This window comes from Rhinopithecus bieti, unplaced genomic scaffold (genome assembly GCF_001698545.2).
Source record: "Rhinopithecus bieti isolate Rb0 unplaced genomic scaffold, ASM169854v2 scaffold_1017, whole genome shotgun sequence".
NCBI classification, from domain to species: Eukaryota; Metazoa; Chordata; class Mammalia; order Primates; family Cercopithecidae; genus Rhinopithecus; species Rhinopithecus bieti.
The window spans coordinates 4,893,808-4,897,779 of NW_016803657.1; positions in this window are offsets into that span (position 1 = coordinate 4,893,808).

A 3,972-nucleotide genomic window follows, 5' to 3' on the forward strand; every position below is an offset into this window, starting at 1 on the left:
GGAGAGGTTAAAAGAGAGATTGAGAGAGGAGAGGCTTCCTAGCACTTCTCTTCTCCGAGCGCAGAGCCCTGTTAGGACAGCCTGTCTCCTTTCATGAAGCTTCTCTGCCACCTTCTCTCCCACCCCTCCTGCGTTTGTCCCTTTTGGAGACAGCTCACCCCACTCTCTGCTACTGGACTGGAATTTACCTGGAATGAGCCTTCTCTCTGCTCCCCTCGCACCTGGGCTGGCTGCCAGCAGCTTTCTCCACCAGAAACCCTGCAGCACTTCCATTCTAAGTTCAGCCACCATCACCTCCCACCCAGTGGTTTCTAAACAGTCTCTGAGCAAGATTTTGGTTTTATCACCCTGTTAACGTCTCCCTTTTTCATTTTGGGGGAAGGGGTCCACCAACATTCATCTTGTGCTGAACAGAAGCTCTTTTCTGCTGAGCTCTTGTTCTTGGGTGAACTGGCACGGAGGGATATCTCCAGACCTTGGGGAGTCGTCAAACAAGCCTGGATCTGAGAACTGAGGGATGCTAGGGGTGACATCCACACTTAGGAGGGGTGAGGCAAATGCCCCTTCATTGTGTTCTCATGAATCTGATTCTTCCAAAGATTTTGTTTACTAAGTTGCATTTATTAAGAAATAATGCTTTCTTTAAAAAATATTATTATTACTTTTAAGATAGGGTCTTGCTCTGTTGCCCAGGCTGGAGTACAGTGGTGCAATCATGGCTCACTGCAGCCTCGACCTCCTGGGCTCAAGCAATCCTCCTGTCTCAGCCTCCTGAGTAGATGAGACCACAGGTATACACCACCATGCCTGGCTTATTATTATTATTATTATTTTGGTAGAGATAGGGTCTTGCTATGTTGCCAAGGCTGGTCTCAAATTCCTGGGCTCAAGCGATCTACCTGCCTCAGCACCCCCTAAGTGCTGGTATTACAGGCATGGACTACTGCACCCAACCAAAATTATTCTTATTCATCAAATATGTACATCAGGCAATTGGCCCTTCCACTAATCAGAGCTAAGCAGTGTTTTTCATGGAGTGGATCTGATTCCAGTTGAAGGCATCTAATTAGTCTTTGTATTCTAATTAGGCTGAGTGGCGTCATGCTCTGTAAAAACACAAGGGCTTCCATTAGACTTTTGGAAATACAGAGGCAAGACTAAAGGCCCCATTGCTGTCTGTGTGGATGCTGAAGTAGAGCCCAGCTTGGGATAGCAGATGTTAGTGACCTTGAAGGAGAGAACTCCAGAAGAAAGGCTTAAAAGCCAGAGTTATTTTGGGGTTGAGGACTTGAAACTTCCACCAGTAAGCACATTATTTTTGTACAACTGAGTGATTAAGTTCTAAGGTTTAACATCCAACTTCCTGGGTGCAAATCTCAGGCTTGCCCCTTATTAGTTATGTACCCCTGACCTCCCTGAACCTCAGTTTTCCCCTCTGTAAAATGAGGCTGTTAATAGTGGTGACTCGAACCAGCTGGGGTGCAGACGGATGCAAAGAACATAAACCCCGATGTAAACAGAGACAACACCTTGTACATTTCCATTTCTAGGCAGTATTGGCTTCATCATGACATCAAATTATTATTATTATTATTATTTGAGATGGAGTCTTGCTGTCACCCAGGCTGGATTGCAGTGGCATGATCTCAGTCACTGCAACCTCTGCCTCCTAGGTTCAAGCAATTCTCCTGCCTCAACCTCCCGAGTAGCTGGGATTACAGGTGCCCGCCACCACGCCCAGCTAATTTTTGTATTTTTAGTAGAGACAGAGTTTCACTGTGTTGGCCAGGCTGGTCTGAAACTCCGGACCTCACGATCTGCCCGCCTTGGCCTCCCCCAGGGCTGGAATTACAACTGTGACTGGCTGACATCAAATTATAATGTAGTTGTCAACTAGTACTGAAGCTATAAATATCCTCATAGCGAGAAGGCAAGCATGTACCACTTCTGGAAACCCATACAGAAGATGTTTAAAACTCCTTTCCTAGAAGCTTCCATTAAAACCTTCCTCTGGGTTCATTGGTTCGATTTGCAAAGCTGATGTGGTCATCTCTGAATCCATCACAGTCTAGGGGATGAGACTACACTGGTCAGATTAGGCCTGAGCTATCTACCCCTTCTCTAGAGCCAGAGGTGGAGTTAGTCCCAAAGAATGTGCCTGAATGAAGGTTGGGAGACTCACAAAGACTTAGGAATACTTGCAAAGCATTAGGCACGCAGGGAGCACTCCGTAAGTGTGAGCTAATTACTGGTCATTATTGTCATCCTGGTGAAATCTGGTTAATCAAGAGTCTTATTCTACTGACAATGTTTATGTCCATATGCCTCCATCATCCTTGCCATCACCATCATCAACCTCAGCATCATCTTCACCATTCTGTTCATCATCATCCTCATCATCATAATCACTATCATCATATCATCGTATCATCGTATGATCATATCATCATATCACTATCATCTTCATCATCATCCTCATCACCAGGATCATCATTATCATCATTGTCATCTTCACCGGCACCATCGTTGGCCAAGTGCCTACTGTGTGCTGCTGGCACCATTTTAGACACTTTGCAAACCTATATCTAATCCTTGGGACAACTTGTGAAACAGAATCTCACTAGTTGCCTACCCTCAATGCATTCTCCCCCTTGTTCCTTGCCATATAAAATCCTGAGACTTTGTTTAATGTGGCATGATACCAAAGATTTAAAATCTACACTAATAAAAACAAACAAAATCCACTCCTCCCGTTGGGCGTGATGATGCAAAATTGTGAAACAGTTAGAAATAGATGTAAAATGTCCTATGCAATGAACAGACAAAAAAAACCTCATACAGTACCAGCTTCCTTTGCAGTTAGGTATGGTCATGTGGCATAATCTAGCCAATGAGATAAGAGAAGTCTGCCAGAGACTTCTGAGAAAATCTCACCTCCCTCTGCTGTAGGCACCATCCGTTCCTCAGTGCTATTTTCCTCTTCTTCCTGCTCGCAACGTGGACTCTCAAAGCTGCGGAAGAGAAACTCTCTCATGATCATGAAGATGAAAGTCACTCACTAAGAAGGACAAAAAGGGGAAGTCTGGGACATTGAGGCTATCGTGGACCAATTCACCAGCCCTGGGATGCATCCTCCAGACACCTTGTTATGTGTTGAGGAGAAGAAAAGCACCCTCTTTGCTGAAGTCACTGAAGTTGGGTTTCTGCTGCAGACAAGTTAATATAGCTTCTAACAGGAGATTGCTGGACAAAATGAGCCCTGACATAGATGAAGAAACCGAGGCACAGAGAGGGAAAGCATTTACCCCAAGTGTGAAATTCAGGCTCCCAAACCAATGCTCTCACCTTAAAAAGGAGGGAAATTCTGACACAGGCTGCCAAATGGATGGATCTTGAGAACATCCATCTTGAGATGGTGCCAAGTGACACAAGCCAGTCAGAAAAGGACGTATGAGTCCACTTACATGAGGGACTTGGAGTTGTCATATTCATAGAGACAGAAAGTAGAATGGTAGTTACCAGGGGCGGGTGGAGGGAGACCAGGAGTGAGTGTCTAATGGGTGCAGAATTTAGTTTGGGAAGATGAGAAGGTTCTGGAGATGGATGGTAGTGATTGTCGCAGAACACCGTGAATGTGCTTAGTGCCTCTGAACTATGCCCTTAGAAATGGTTAAGATTGTAAGGCTTTTGTTACATGTATTTTTACTGCAATAAAAACATATGGGCCCGGCGTGGTGGCTCAAGCCTGTAATCCCAGCACTTTGGGAGGCTGAGATGGGCAGATCACGAGGTCAGGAGATCGAGACCATCCTGGCTAACATGGTGAAACCCTGTCTCTACTAAAAAATCCAAAAATAAAAACTAGCCAGGTGAGGTGGTGGGCGCCTGTAATCCCAGCTACTTGGGAGGCTGAGGCAGGAGAATGGCGTGACCCCGGGAGGTGGAGGTTGCAGTGAGCCGAGATCTTGCCGC